The 16,383-nt window shown below is 36.5% G+C and overlaps 1 pseudogene; it reads right to left on the bottom strand.

The window, feature by feature from the left end:
• Nucleotides 1–10,654: 10,654 nt before the first annotated feature.
• LOC147293151 (F-box protein SKIP23-like) lies at nt 10,655–11,604 on the bottom strand (annotated as a pseudogene).
• Between the last annotated feature and the right edge of the window lie 4,779 nt (nt 11,605–16,383).

Raw genomic sequence — 16,383 nt, 5'->3', positions numbered from 1 at the left:
GGTGGTGCTGCGCCTGGTGGTGGTGCTGCGAGCAGGGTGGTGCAGAAGGTGGTGCTGCGCGGGTGTGTTGACAGAGAAAGAGAGAAAGGGAAAGAGAGAAAGTGAGAAAGAGAAAGATGGGGTGTGTGGGTGTGTAATGAAATAAGGGTATTTTGGTAATGGGTTAGGTGTGTGTTGAGAGGTTTTGAATTAGAGATGAGTGCGTGGGGTGTGTAGGAGAAAAAAAGAGAAAAATGGTGTGCATAAAAAAAAAAAATGGTGTGCAAATAGCAGCACTCAATAAGAAATGAGTGCTGCTATTTGCACACCCTAAAATTTCTTTTTGCACACCATTTTCCTACTTTTACTCATTTCACACCCTCACACCCTTCCCATAATTAAATTTTCTCATACACACACCTCTCCCAATTACCATAATATCCCCATTTTATCCAACACACCCCATCAACTCAGAAAAAAAAAAAAAAAAAAAAAAAAAACACACCCCTTTCCTCCTCACCGGACCACCCTTCCCCCTCCCTCTCTCTCTTCCCCAGCCCACCCCAACCCAGCCCCGACCACCCCAGCCCCGTCACAGCCCACCCCAGCCCCATCACAGCCCACCCCAGCCCCGACCCACACCACCCTCATCTCTCTCTCTCTCCTCCCCCGCAGCACCACCTCCTCTCTCTCTCCTCCCGCGCGCAGCTGCGCATCTGCTCGACACTGGTCCGCCGAAAATGTCACACTTGTTTGGCAGTCATCCGCCGAACGATGTGAGTGTTGTTCAGCAGGTACCCACCGAACATTAAGGACCCGTTCGGTAAGTACTCGCCAAACCAGCTACTCGGAGAGAGAGAGAGAGAGAGAGAGAGAGAGAGAGAGAGAGAGAGAGAGAGCACGCCGGGAGAGAGAGCTTCGACAGTGGCTGGAAGGCGCTGCGCGCAGTGGTTCTGCAAGCAGAAGGGGCGGGGCTAGGGTGGTCGGGGCTTGGTTGGGGTGGACTGGGGCGGGCCTGGGTTGGGGTGAGATGGGGCGGGGCTGGGGTGGTCGGGGCTGGGGTGGGGTGGGCTGGGGTGGGGTGGGCTGGGGCGGGGCTGGGGTGGCAGAGAGAGGGAAGGAGAGATAGAGGAGATGGGGTTTTGGGTAATTTTGTTTTAGATGTTTTTTGTCATTTCACAAATTAAAATTTTGGGGTGTGCAAATAGCAGCTCTCTAAGAAATTTGTTGGGTATGTATAGAATTTCCCAAAACAAAGCTTTGAAGTTTGAACAGTGCGTTATATTAAAGAGTGTGCGACTGTGCATAAAAGGCGGTAGCTAGGGAGTGAAGGGTTCCCTCACACAGTCATAGGTGAGAGTCGCACAGATGGTGGAAACGCCGTCGTTTGGAATGCTCTTGTCTCTTGTCGTTTGCAGAAGCTTTTCCCACCGTTTCTCAGCAACCCATTAGAGGTTTTATGGTTCACTAGCAGTGTAGCTCTTTGTCAGGTATTTCTCTTCATAACATTTTGACTTATCCTCGTCATCTGTTTGGTTACCAAGAAAATTGTGGAAAAATAATAAAGGAATTGATAAGTTTAAGCCTTCGTATTGTTTATCTCTGGAAAAGTATAATCTTTAGTTTGATAGGAACCCATGGGTACAACTTGCCCTTGCAAAATGGGCTTGTGAAGGGTGCCCAAGAGCTCATAGTTTTTGTTTCTATTTCTTGATCGATCGAATATTATGCTCCATTGAATATGTCTTCTTTGGCCTGTTTGTTTTTTTTTTTTTTTAATTTGTGAGTAACCAAACTAACAATTTTTATTTCAAATTGAAAATTGCAGCAGACAGAGAATTTTCAAGTATCAAGGTGCAAACAGGTTCGATGTCAAAGACTCAAGCAATGGTTAAAGATAGGATCAGTGCATTACCAGATACAGTTCTTTGTCACATACTTTCCTTCCTTCCAACATTATGTGCTGTGAGGACCACCATTTTGTCCAGGAGATGGAAGAACATTTGGACTTCTGTTTCCAATCTAGACTTTGACGATCAAAGAGATTTGTTGATTGACCCGTACGATTGCTATGACACTGATCGTTTTCCGACATTTATTGATCATGTATATTTCTTTCGTGACTCATCAGACATACAAAAACTCCGTCTTAAACTTGAAAATGGTACACCTGATTATTTTGCTCGTATTGATGGCTGGATTCGCACAGCTGTTAGGCGTAATGTTGTTGAAGTTGATCTTCGTCTTATTTTTAGGAGGGGAGCTAGATTTCAGTTTCCTAAAAGCCTTTTTGTGTGCAAAACACTGGCAGTTTTGAAAGTGTCAGTCCAATGCTATTACTTATAATCCTCCTACATCAGGGTGTTTCCCAAGTCTCAAGTTCCTCCATGTTACAGTTGATGATTTTGATGCTTACTCAATGGAAAAGCTTTTTTCTTACTGCCCTGTACTTGAACATTTGACCATAGATGGAAGAAATTTAACTGATGTTTATAATTTCAAGGTCACTGCACCTCAACTGAAGACCTTGATAATAAGTTTGGATGAATGTGAAGAAGAGCAAGATTTTTATATCAATGCCCCAAAGCTTGAAGACCTTGATTTGAAGCAGGTTGCTTTATCAAATTATAAGTTTCAAAATGCAAAGTCCCTAGTCAATGCTAGTATTGTTTTCAGAGCCCTTTCTCCAGGCGAGCAGGCTTCCTTTCCCACCTGTGCAATTGCGCTTTTGGCTGTAGTTTCCAATGTTAAATTTTTGTCTCTTTCGATTCATTGTTTGGAGGTAAGTATACCCTTTCTCTTGCTCTCTTACAGCATCTTTCGTAGAGAAGATTATAGCATATAAGAAATGAGTGGTGGAAGAGTTGAGGGGTGAAGCATGCATGTGGGCCCATCATTTTCAATCCCTTTATTGTTAGATTGTAGGAATGAAAGTAGTTTTGTGGTAATTAGGCTTTGGTTTGGCATTAGAAGATTCTCACCTTCCTTTACATTCCAATTATATTATATGAGGGCAAGACACATATCCTGCATCTCCCAATTTCAGCCCTCATAACATCCTGTTTATTGTTGTTATTGTGTTCTCTTTGTTCGTTTCATTCTTTGGCAATATATGATTTGAGTTTGTATATTATGCACAAGGAATTGTTTACTGTCTCTATAAGTTTTTGTTTGATCAACACTTGAATGTTTTACGAAGGCTCGGTATCTCCCTCCTGCTTTTGGTCATTTGAATCGATTGAAGCTGGTGCTTCATGATTGCAATTATTGGGATTTTCTAGGAGAGTTGCTTGACAGATCACCTAAACTTGAAGATCTTGTCTTAGAAACTGTAAGTAAGATGTGTATACACTTATGGTACTTTACTAACATGCAGCTTCTAAAGTTGATTCTCATTTCATTAATTCTGTAATCATCAGAGAACCAAAATGTGATGAAGAATATTCAGTGTCTCAATGGAATCAACCACAGTATGTGCCTGCTTGTTTGGTGGGAAACCTCAGGACTATCTCCATAAGGGGATTCAGGGGACGACAAGTGGAGATGGAAGTGGCAAAATACTTGTTAAAGAATGGCTATGTTTTGAATAAGATGACAATTTATGCAGATCCTCTGTATACAGAAGAGAAGGAGTTATTATACAAGGAATTTTTGATGTTTCAAAGACGTTCTATGACTTGTCAAGTTGAAATTATCGCACAATCAAGAAAAAAAAAAAAGTACGTTGAAGTTGGTTCGTTCTTACTTATGCTTTGACTTAAATGACAATTTATGAGGTCCTCTGTATGCAGAAGAAAACGAATTATTATACAAGGAATTTTCCATGTTTCAGACGGGTTTGATGACTTGTCAAGTTTAATTATTGCACAATCAAGAAAAAAGAAAGTTGGATACTTCATGATGTAATTTTTGGTTTTTTCTAGTACTTTATTTTGGAAGTTTGTTCTAGGTTTTGGTAGGATTCTGTTCTTCAAATTTGTAAACCAATAATGCTAATTGTCCCACATTTTTTTTTCCCACATTTGTATCCCACCTGATGTGTCATTACTTTACTGGAAGGCTATTTCCTTTTTCTTTTTTAGGTTTTATTTTTTAATTTTTAGTGTCCAATGTATGGATGCCATGTAAGATGGTATGAAATTGTGGTATAAAAATGTGGTAAGTATAGCATTACTGTTTGTAAACTCATGGCCTTTGTTGATAAATAGATGAATCTATGTGCAGTCCGTTTTACATTTAATGAGTGAATCTGTTTAGCTTCATTTACTCTTGGGAAATTCGATTTCTTATGATGACCTGCATAAAAATGAATGGAAAAAATATTTATGTGATTCACTCATGCCATGCCCTGTCTATTCACATCCGTTTAATTTGCAATGAAAAAGCTTTCAATTAATTCAACCTCATAGGACTTTTATGTCCTGGTCTAAGAAGATTACATGAACTAAAATTTATATTAAAAATGAAATCCTAATAAAGTGAAGAAAATGTAACTAAGAAGCTTTGACAGATCATGAGGAGTTATACAAGGAAATTTTTAATGTTTCGAAAGGGTTCAGTGACTTGTCAAGTTGAATTTATTAAGATGCAAGTGTAGGTTGTTCAAGGGTTCTGTTATTAAAGTTGTAAAAGCATCATTTTTGTTGAAAAAAAAAAAAAAAAAAAAATCTTATTTCTAGTCCGGTTTGGTGTTCAGATAATCAGGAAATCTCTTGCTTCTTTGACTTGGGGGTAATTCGATTATGCTGACATGCTTATATTCTTGATCGAAATTGCTTGTTTTGAGATACAATTGTTTCTAGTCTGACTAAGAGGAGCATCAAACGACTTGTATTCATTCCCCAACCCATTTTATCCAATTGTTTCTAGTCACTTAGAATAAGAGGAGCAATCTAAAAGCCATACTGACCCATTTAAGCAAAACAGACGCAAAAAAGAACAGTATATGAATTGAATTTTGGTACACAGAATGTGTTTTGTTTTTTTTATAACACTGTCATTTCCTTGCCATCAAATAGCCATCTCAAGATCAACCTTCATTTTTATAAAAAAAGACATTTACAGAGTTCGTAAATGTATTGTAGTTGTTGGGGCTAACCCTGAAATTGCCACGTGTCACTATCATGGCTTTTCCACGTGGATAGAGACTATAAGACAAGGAAAAGTCGGTCAAAAGGGAATTTTGATTTCTCGGCCGAGAATACACACTTCCGGCCCAAGCAAACCCACTGGCCGTAGTTGATACTTAAGAGTTTAGGCCGAAATGCATCATCAGACAAATTAAAAGAATAAAATGACGTCATGTGTAGGGGACAAATTCTGAAAAGTGACACTGCCATGATATTATTTTAGCCAGGAAAGGACAATAGGTGACATGCATAAAACTGACAATAGTACGAGATTAGGTGAGGTTCAAAAAGAAATTAGGAGGGCCCTACATGTGGAACCCATCCAAATAGGGTCATAGCAAACCCTACCCTCAAAAAGCGATATATATATATATTTATATCCTAATCTACAAGAAGACTAAAGGACATCATCAACCCCTCACCAAAAAAAAAAAAAAAAAAAACCCAGACCCCAAGAGTCTACACTCTCGCTCTGAATATTCAAAGCTCACCTTTGTCTTGTCTCTTCATTCGATTTTTTTGGTATTTAGGTAGTTGTTAGTCCACTTTTCCTAGTTTATTTTGGCTCTTTGCCTTTTGTTTTTGTTTTATTTCCTTTCATGTGTAAGTTTGAATATGGTTAGTGAGAAAGAAGTCACGGCTCTTTTCTCTTTCTGGAAGGAATGAATGTTATTTATTTATTGATTTGACTAGTCCTTTTTTTGACTTTCAGGCTTTCTTTAGTATTTTAGTATTTAAGTGCATTTCCTTGTATTTTGGTCATTACTCTTTGGGTAATTCCCATTTATTCTCCAGATTTAGTTACTTATAGTTTCCCTTTAGTTGATTTATATAGGGCAAATTACACGCAGGTACCTCAACTAACCACCATTATTCAGTTGAGTACCTCAATAAAAAAAAGTTGCTCAGAAGTACCTTAACTACTGATTTTACACACCCAAGTACCTCCGTCAATTATTTCGTCAGGCTTGCAGTTAATTGCCTACGTGGCACACTCACATACTTTTAAAAAAATGCCACGTGGACAAAAAATAATAAAAAATTTAAAAAATAAAATAATTATTTAAAAAAACTCAAAAAACAAAAAAAACAAAAAACAAAAAAAAACAAAAACAAAAAAACAAAAAAATAAAGAAAAAAAATGGAGTTGCAGGCTAGCTTGCAACCTCCCTCCGCCTCCCACCCCTCCCTCCGAGACCCACCCAACCCAGCCACCCACCCCTCCGACCCTAGCCACCTTGTCGCCGACTCCAGCCACCACGCCGCCGACCCACCCTCTCTCTCTTCATCTCTCCCTCCATTCCTCTTTTTCCCTCTCTTCCTCTATCAATTTCTCTCTCTTCCTCTCTGCTTTTTGCCCACCCCCTCCCCACCCTACTGCTGCACCCCCTCATCAACGCCCACCCCCTCTCTCTTCATCTCTCCCTCCATTCCTCTTTTTCTCTCTCTTCCTCTCTGCTTTCTGCCCACCCCCTCCCCACCCTACTGTTGCACCCCCTCATCAACGCCTTGTGCTTCCGCGAATTGCTTAACAGCGACCGGAGAGAGTTGGAACGAGCTAGTGAGAAATGCTAGTGAGAATTGAAGGTGTGTGAAAATCTCAAAGATTCGGATCAGGAGCAAAATGGGTTGTTGATTTGAAGCTTTTGGGTTGGAATGGAAATGGGTTCTGCGTAAGGGATGAATTTTCCATAGAAAAGAACGGTGTCAATGGGTGAATACCCATTTGGGTCTGTGGAGAATTCGAAAAAGTCTGATGGGTCAGAAGGAGAGGTTGGGTTTTGTTGTTGGTCAGTGTCATTGAGAAGTGGGAGATCACAAAGAGAAATAGCATCTTCTTGATCTTCTTCTGGTCTTCTGGGCAAGGCGAGGCTGGGGCTGGGGCTTGGTGAGGGGGCTTGGCTTGGCGGGGAGAGGAGAGGCGGGGCTAGATTCAGTTCTCAGACTTCAATCTGGTCCTTTCAATTTGCAACCATGGTTGGAGGTGTTTGCAGAATAAGAAGAAGAAGAAGGAGGAGGGCTCGATGTTGGTTGGGTGGCCGACGCGATCTACAGTGAAGGTGGTAGGGAAGGGAAGGGAAGGGGAGAGGAGGGGTGGAGTTGGTGGCCGTAGAAGGGGAGGGATGTGGGTGGGTTGGGTGGCCAACAGGGGGAGGCGAAGGGAGGAAGGATCGGGGATGCTAGGTTGCTGGCCGGGTTCTTCTCAGCTCTTTTTTTTTATTAATTTAATTATTGGGTTTTTATTTTTTATTTTTTAGTTTTCTTAATCATTATTTTAGTTTTTTAAAGTTTATTCAATTTTTATTATTTTTTATCCACGTGGCATTTTTTTAAAACCATGTCAGCGCTCCACGTAGGCAGTTAACGGTCTTCAGAGTTATCTATGTCAGTCCGCATTAATCCTTGTAGTCATTACACTTGAGTTCACACACAGAGTTAGGGTTAGCACAAACTAAGTGAAGTCTTAGCGCGAGACTAGGCAAGCAAAGAACCACGGCCGAGAATAGTCAACGTATCTCGGCCCACAATCGCCTGATCTTTCCTTCGGCCCGTCTTCAAAGATCCTGTCCGAAATCCCTGTTTGAATTCCATCTTTCTCAGACGGTGGCACGCCCCCAGTCCTTTGTTCCACGTGGCAGCCTTATAGCAACCCACGTGGCATATACAATTTTTAGATCCAAAACAGTAGTATCCAATTACAACTTTTAAAAAATCTAAATTTCATATATATGGTATTCAATTATGAATTTTAAAGACTTTTAAAAAGTCTATGAAAATCTTCAGGTATTCAATTAGTATTTTTATAAACTTTATAAAGGTTCTGTAGTATTCAAAAAATCATTGACTTTTGAAGACTTCATTAAATGGTGGATTTTCATGGATTTTGTTGTGTCAGAATGTGAGATATAAATACGTACTAAAGTTTATAATGACTAACATGATGTCTACCAAATGCTGCCATGCCAACTTTGGTAACCGAAACAAGTATGTTAGCTAGAATGAAAGCGAGAAACAAACAAGCACTATAATACACTTATCATGTGACAGAAAAACATAACAATCAAAATAAATTGAAATTAAGCATAATATATAGAAGAAAATTTTTTAGCACAATGACGTGACGTTAACACCATTTCACTTAAATTGAGGATGCGACATTCAAAGTGTTCAAATTGAGGACTCCGTTTTCATTTACGGTTCAATCAAGGATTTTTCGTTAAACTTTGTTATAACATTTGTCAAAAATTGGTCATATAATTGATCATGTGCCAAGCATATGACCAATTTTTAGAGGTAAATGTGTAAAAGTGTCTATTCTTCTAAAAAATTATTAAAAAAAATAAAACTAAATAATTACAAAAAATAAAACTAAACTAATTAAACAAATAAAACTAAAACAATTAAAAAAAATTAAAATAAAATAAACATAAAAATTAAACTAAGACTAAAAAACAAAACACACTCACCACCTAGCCCCTCCCCTCACCTCCTCCCCGCCACCTAGCCCCGACCCCTCCTCTTTCCCCCATCCAGCCACGCCCCTCTCCTTTCTCTGCCTCACTCTCTCTCTCACCCGACCCACCCAGCCCCGACACCCCACTTTCTCTCTCCTCTCCTTCTCTCTGCCCCGACACCCCATTAATTCTTCCTTGTTTTATGGACATCTTAAATTATGGTAACTACAATCAAGCTTTGCTGGTATATGTGCTAAGCATCGATCTAACTCAGAAAGTTTTAGTAGACATAAATTGATGGGGTCCAAAACGCACATGGCCTGAAAGAATTAATTAGAGAGGGATGAGAGAGAAATTGGCCATTCTATCTGCTTCATGTTAGAATCGACTACGGCAACAACCCACTACTGATTTTTGAAAAAAAAAAAAAGGAATAGAGAGAGAAGAAGAATAGAAGATGCCGATCAAAATTAGTATAGTTTATTTTACAAGTTTTTTTTTTTTTCATTTTTATGTTGAGAACATTTTTTGTTTGTTCTTGATTGAAGTATAAAGCGCGCAAGTTGTAGAAAGTAAGGCAGAGAGAAGGAGAGGAGAGAGAAAGTGGGGTGTCGGGGCTGGGTGGGTCGGGTGAGAGAGATAGAGAGGCAGAGAGAGAGGAGAGGGGCGAGGCTGGATGGGGGAAGGGGGAGGGTCGGGGCTAGGTGGTGGTGGTGGTGGTGGGGAGGGGGGTTGGACGGGAGGGGAGGGGAGGGGAGGGGTTAAGGGTGGGCATTAAGACCAAAAATACCGAAACCATACCGTTCCGTGCCATTCCGTATCGTTTAGTCCTATCCCGTTTTTTTTTTTTTCCAATTTCGTACCCTACTGATCTCAAATGGGATGGGATCGGTCCTGAAGGTTCAATACCGAGATGATCCCATCCTGTACTGATTAATTACAATTTAATTAAAAATTGATTTATTTAATTTAATGGGCCCAAATATCACTAAGCCCAATTCATTTTTTAACTTGGATTTAGAAGATGAACTTTGTCTTGAAGAACTTAAATTTTATGAAAGTGTTGAAGCATGTAATGTTTTTTTTATTATCTTAAACTTTACTTGGTTTGCTTTGTAAGTTTGTATTTGTTTTGTAAGTTTCATGGACTAAGTTTACAAGGTCATTTAAAAGGTCATTTGTTATGTTTACATGTTATTATTTGAAGATGAATCTTGAATAAAAATTGAATAATTGAATTTTTATTATTTTTTAGTCTGAGATCGGGATGGTACCGAACCCATACCGAACTAGTTTGGTACGGGACGAGATGGTACCATAATCCCAAAACCCCCATCCCGTCCCATACGGATCCCGAACTCAAATCATGAGATGAGAACGAGATGAGGTAAGTCTCGTCCCCTCCTATCTCATGCCCACCCCTAGGATGGGTGGTGGGTTTAGTGTTTTTTTTTTCGTTTTAGTTTAATTTTTATTTTATTTTAGTTTTTTTTTTTTTTGTAATAATTTCAGTTTTTTTTTTTTTTTTTTTTTTTTTTTTTTTTTTTTTTTTTGTAATTGTTTTAGTTTTATTTGTTTAATTAGTTTAATTTTATTTTTTTAATTAGTTTTTAGAATAATAGACACTTTTACACATTTACCTCTAAAAATTGGTTAATATGTTTAGCACATGATCAATTTTTAACGGATGTTATAACAGAGTTGACGAAAAATCCTTGATTAAACCGTAAGTAAAAGTGAAGTCCTTAATTGAAAAACTTTGAATGTCACATCCTTAATTGCAAAATGGTATTAATGTCACATCCTTTTAAATAGAATCATACAATATAGTCAACCGATGCACTTCGACAAACATAAATAAAAGGATCCAAAAAGATCACCTATAAGCTTTTGTGAGACAACCACATTGAAATTTCAAGTATTCATCATATAATTTAGGTTTAGAAACTGCTGAGTATATATTTGTGTGTGAGAACTAAGAGTCGCGTGCTGTGCACAAAGATGTAAGAAGTTTATGACATCCTGTATAAGATTCTAGCATTACGAAACTGCCACCATCTAAGTTGAACACTCCGATTTTTCTCAATCGGATTACTGATGATTTTTTCCTATGCCAATAACAGACATATGAATGCAATTTTTGTGGGATGCAGGGAAATCTTGAGCAGAAGCAGAGAAGCAGCAATCTTCACCCACAAACAATATGCGATCACCCACAGCCTTCATCTCAACCCATTGCTTCTCACCAGCATTTAACTTATAAAACTTGAACTGAAGGGCAGTCTCACCTTTTTCTGCCCAAAAGTAGCTCTCCAAATGACTCTACCAAATACTTATGGTGATCATAAAAAAAAGTACTTCCTAGCCGAGACGCAATGTTTTTGAGGTTCAAAGAAGAATCAGCAACCACAGCCCTACCATCCTGGTCAACAGCATAGAACTTCCCTTGGTAAAAAATAACGTCTTCATACTTGCACTGAGACACTCCATCATAGATTGGGGTGCAGTAGTTTTCAGTATCATCATCAACACCTAGTTTGTAGTGGTATAATATTCTGGAATCAACAAACATGAGTGCGGGGAAATTGGAATTCGAGGACATGGCCACTCTCCAAAGGTAAATTAACATGATTGTAGATGGAAAGATGTAGAGCTTTCGCCAATTCATAGACGCGAAAATCCAACATGTTCAATATCTTTGGGAATGAGTTGGGTAGCTCTTTGAAGCTGTATGGGGACAGTGGATGTAGCAAACGAGATGCATGTCCCAGTTCTCCTTCTTTGACCTTAATCACCCAACCCCCCCCCGTAATTGAATCAGAATTCGAAACCCAATTCGAAGCCAAAGTCTAAGAGAGATTGGGAATGGCATGTGGAGGTGGAGGCTTGAGATAATAAACTACGCTTTCGGAGAGGGTCAAAATTGAAGTTTTCTTGCCAGAAACACAATATGGGATGGAGATCGAAATGGAGTTGTTTCTGTTGGAAGGGAGGAATGAAGGAGCGCCACTAGCGACAGACCGCACGGAGTCAAAAGGCATAGGGTTTAGTATTGAGGCGGTTTCTGATGTTCTCTAATAGTTCATAGGGAAGATCGCTGAACATGTTGTCTTCTTTTTAGGTTAAGAGAAACTTTTGTCTCTCTAACAATCAAAAAGAAGGGGAGAGGATCAAATTCTTGAGTAGCAAGCAATTGTACTCCGTTCTGATCGAGAAATCAGCATTTATATATCTCAAAAAAGAGAAAGTCTTTATTAATTCTGACCCAAAAAGAATCCATTCTCAAAAAGAAAGTAATCATTCCTATATCAATTAATTTACTGCAATAATGATGTCATTACCAGTGCCATTAAAAATAATTATTGTTCTACATCATTATAAATTATGATTTATAATTTTTAATCAAGTTGTTTTATTTTTTATCTTTAACGACTTTATATTAGATTTTAACTTCGAGATTTTGGGCTACAAAACACACTCTATACCTTAGAAAGGGAAATACTCTTCAAATCGGGGGAGAACTTTATTATGAATTAAAGAATTTTCTTATAAATTAAAAAGACTTTATTATGAATTAAAAAAAATTTCTTATAAATAAAAAAAAATATTCATTATGAATTAAATAATTTTCTTATAAATTTTAAAACACACTCGATCTCCATCTAAAATCTGTTTTTTTTTTTTTTTTTTTTAAAACCGAAGCCTAATTATCTCTTATAAATTTATAAGTTAACTTCTTGTTAAATTCAACATTCCAATTGTATAGCTACGAAAAACACAAGCAATTCCCTATTTAAACTATGTGAAGATCGATGCCCAATAAGTATGTGTGATTAACTATACAAAATATATGATTTATCAAAAGATCGAATTGTATTAATTTGAATGCCTAAAAATATTAAGTTATTTATGTGTTCTATTAAAAGAAATATGCTTTTGAGGTTTCAAATCAGCCCTTTTTTTTTTTTTTGGATAAAATCCTGGGCTTTTAAGTCTCAAATTTCCAAATATGAAATGCATGATTCTCTCCCCTTCATTTTTAACCTGCTTCTCCTTCTCACCTACTTTTCTTCACTTCGATCAAGCAGCTTTGAAGTGATCGATGTCAAGAAAATCATATTCCAACTACATATTCACACAAAAATGGTCTAATTTGATCAAACATGCCAACTGAAAATCACTAGTACAAACAAACCTCTCAAACTTTCCATTCAAACCCACAACCCAAAATAGAAAAAAAAAAAAAAAAAGATAGAAAGAGGAAAAAAGAGACGAAAAACCTAGAAAAGTTAAAAAAAAAAAAACCAAAAAAGAAAGAAAATAAAAACATGGAAAAAAGAAGAAAACAAACCCAATATTACCCAAAAAAATCCTAAGCCATAAAAGACTCAGTAAATCAATCACAAGCCATGCGCGTCCAGTCAAGAAAGAGAGAAAAAGAGAAAGAGAGAAAAAAAAAAAAAAAGAGGAGGGAGAGAGAGAAATTGATCTGTTGCTATCCTCTCTTGGGATCGGTTGAGAGAGCTGAGAATAAATTTGCAAGGAGCTCAGCTGGGTTCTTAATTCTTATATACAATGTGATCTTTGCTAAAGCACCGACCTGGATGAATTCTCCAATTTTTTAAATGCTTCCATCTCAAAAAATCACCAAAAATATATCCAAGTTTAGAAAAATGTTCCGTAAAATTTTACAGCATTGTTTCGTCTCAATGAGTACTATTTATCTAAGACCTCAAAATAATTATTTGACTTCTAAAATTTTTCAAAAAATTCTAACATCTACAAATAATTTTTAATAAATCAATATAATTTCCAAAATCTGTCCAACTTAGGAAAATCATAAATTAAGCTCCCAAATTCCGATGGACATACCTTTTGTACCGTTGGACTTGTGATAACAAGTACTATTTTTTTAAGGTCTCATTTTCACATGCTAATCCCCAAAACGTTCTCTCGATAGCATGTGAAAGGATAGCATACATATGACATTAGACTTTTTATCACTAATGGTCCATTAATTTTCACTTAAATATTAATTTGATCCTTAAAGTGCATTTTACTCAATTTGGTCGTCCTTCTTTAGTATCGCACATCATTTTTGTCTTTCGGTTGTATTTCGCCCAAATTTTCATAAAAATTTGTCATATGCAATGCACCTAACCCTTTTCTCAGAGCCAAAATAGTCTTCACACGTCCCATAATCTCCTAAAAGAACTCTACAAATTCTTTAATTCCAAGTTTACCTAAAAAAATACTAAAAAGATTAAAAAATAATAATTCAAAAAAAAAAAAAAGATCCCCAACCTGAGTCTTAACTCACTCTCTTTGGGTCTGTTAAGGCATTTTTACCCCTAAAAAAAGGTTTTGTGCAGTATGTATACGTGAACATTTTTTACGGGAATTCAAATGGAATTAAATGAAAGGACAATATTGATGTGTAGTGGTAAATATGGAAGACTATATTAAATAAAAATACACTTTAAGAACCAAATTAATATTTGATCAAAATTGAAGGACCATTTTTGATAAAAAGCCTATGATATGACATTAATATTCCAATTGTGAGCACTAGCTTTGAATGGGTCATTTTTCCGTATCGAAAAATGGAATGAGAAAACGAACTACCTCATTGGTTAAATGGGTTGTTCGTGACACAAAACATTATATAAAGTGAAAGGGGGGAAAATCATCTTGCATAATAATTATAAATTATCAACACTAAACTTCGCAATGCATTCTAAACTAACAAAGGTATTGGAGATGCAAATAGCTAGTCAGTCATTTGCTTCTTTTCACGCCAACACCATGTATTCGAGATGCAAATTAATTATGCAATCTCTTTCACGTACTTACAGAAAGAAACCACCCACTATAAATAAATTTTCCATTTTTTTTTGGGGTATACATTAGCTAAGTCCTCTCATAAGCACCTAGATCATCAAGATCTGATTCGGACCCGAATACTATATAGCGATACATGATATTCATTCTATACCAAAGCGTCCCTATATGACAGATACATGATGTCCATTATATACGATAACACATGTCTTCATGCATGTATTGGGCACAATCAGGGACGGACCCAGGAATTTAAAATGGGGTGGGCTAAACTTTAAGGCTACCGAAATTTCGGCAGTATATCGTTTGTATTTATAATACTTCTCAAATTCAAACAACTTGTTAAAACACTTCATTGATCTAAAATGAAATTTATTCAAAGAAAACTCGAAGTGAATTTCATTAATGAACAACAAAAATACACATACTTAAGTTGTGGCCTACGATTCTTCACAACATAAAAATCATCAATAACATAATCAAAATTGATAGTATCAACAAGATCTTTTTTAATGTGAATAATCATACATATCTTGTTTCGAAGTCGATTTTTAATAAATTTCATGGATGAGAATGTTCACTCAGTTGTTGCTGTCGAAACATGGAGAGTCAACACAAGACGAATTAATCTCTCGTTCAACCATTATGATTTTCATAAATGGACGACAACACATTATGAAATTGTAAATAATGTGTGAAATATATATTAGAATTGTCTATCATGTGTGATCAATTAAAAAATTAACAACATATAAACAATTAAAAAAATTAATAGTTCTATAACATATTATAATAAACTCAAACATCCCCTAACTTAAAATTTTAGAACTTTGAATTGAAATTGAAAGCCCTAAATTAAAACCATAAATCAAAAAGCTAACTCTAAATTTAGATATTCAAAAGGAGTTATTAAACTATTATTATAATTGAGTGCATATCAACAATTGAGTATTGAGTTATTAGGCTAATATTACTATAAGCATTTTTTTTTTTGCCAAAAAATGGGGTGGGCCTAGCCCTTGAAGAGGTCCGTCTCTGGGCACCATATATATATATATATATATATATATCTTGCCGTATGGGTATGTCCTAGTATAGGATGAGCATCATGTATCACCTTATAGTACGTGTTCGGATATGAACCAGGGTCCTCACAATTTGGTACTCATGTGAGAATTTCCGTACATTAGCTCATGCATTTGTGTCAACAACACATATTTTCCGTTTTAAAAATTATAATATATAACATCCTCATATATAATCCATCTAAGACATTACACATATTACAGTTAGTGAAAAACTGATAACCTATGGTTTTGGGGGCTCAAATGTGTTGTTTTGCTGACTCTGGAAAAGGGAGTAACTGGATGACTAACAGGATGTCTCATCAACATAGTAAACACTTTGTGGATGTGACTAACAGGATGTCTACCAAATGCCGTCATGACAACTTTGGTGAACCGTAATTACAAATATGATAGAATTACATAGATAACAACCATAATAAAATGAAATTAAGAAGCATATATAATATATAGGAAGACTTAGAGTTCAGACCATTTTATGAATTTTTCTTAGACTAAGACCAGTAGTGATTTAGGGTTTTTAATTAAGTCCTTTTATTTTTCTTCTTTAACGGCTTTATGTTAGGTTTTAACTCCAAGATTTTGGGCGAGACGACTTTATGTTAGGTTCCCAAAATCTTGGAGTTAAAATCTAATATGCAGTCTCTACAAAGCCAACTCTACACCTTAGGAAGGGAAATACCCTTTAAATATGGGGAAATACCCTTCAAATTGGGGAAGGACTTTATTATGAATTAAAAGGATTTTCTTATAAATTAAAAAGATTTTATTATGAATTAAAAAGATTTTCTTATCACTACTACAAAAAAGCTCATACATATCACTATATTAATATCAGTTTTAAAGGTATTCAATATAATATGGTTTTTAATATCGCTTAAAAGTTTTTTTTTT

This window comes from Dryas octopetala, chromosome 2 (genome assembly GCF_963921425.1).
Source record: "Dryas octopetala chromosome 2, drDryOcto1.1, whole genome shotgun sequence".
NCBI lineage: Eukaryota > Viridiplantae > Streptophyta > Magnoliopsida > Rosales > Rosaceae > Dryas > Dryas octopetala.
This window is presented reverse-complemented; position numbering and strand designations above follow the sequence as displayed.